Raw genomic sequence first — 819 nt, forward strand, 5'->3', positions numbered from 1 at the left:
ATATATAAATATATATGTATGTATTTATTTGTGTATATTTTGTTTATATATATATTGGGATATATTGTGATATATTGTGATATATATATATAGATATATACATACTTATCATATATATACATACTTATACAAATACATTTATACACACATACGAATATATGTATATATATATATATATATACATAGGCCTGTGTGTAGTATATTTATATATATACAAATATATGCTTCTGTGTATGTATGTATATATTTGTATATATATAAATACTATATATCTGTATGTATGTATGCGTGTATGTATGTATGTATGTATACGTATATATATAAATACTGTATGTTTGTATGTATTCGTGTATGTATGTATGTTTACACATACATATATATATATATATATATACAATAGGTGTGTGTGTGTGTGAGTGTGTGTGTGTATGTATATATTTATATATATAATAATATATATATATATGTATTTATAATTTATATTTTTATTCGTTCATAAATGAAATGTATAGATATATTGATATATAGAGTTTATATGTATATGTTATACATATATATATGCATACATATCTATATATGTATAAGTGTGTATATTCATACATATATATATATATATGTATATATATATATTTGTGTGTGTGTTTGTGTGTTTGTTTATTTGTGCATATATGTGTATGGATATATGGATATATATATATGTGTGTGTGTGTGTGTGTTTGTTTATTTGTGCATATATGTGTATGGATATATGGATATATATATATGTGTGTGTGTGTGTGTGTGTGTGTGTGTGTATATAAATATATATATATATATATA

Source organism: Sphaeroforma arctica (assembly GCF_001186125.1).
Source record: "Sphaeroforma arctica JP610 unplaced genomic scaffold supercont1.214, whole genome shotgun sequence".
Taxonomy (NCBI): Eukaryota; class Ichthyosporea; order Ichthyophonida; genus Sphaeroforma; species Sphaeroforma arctica.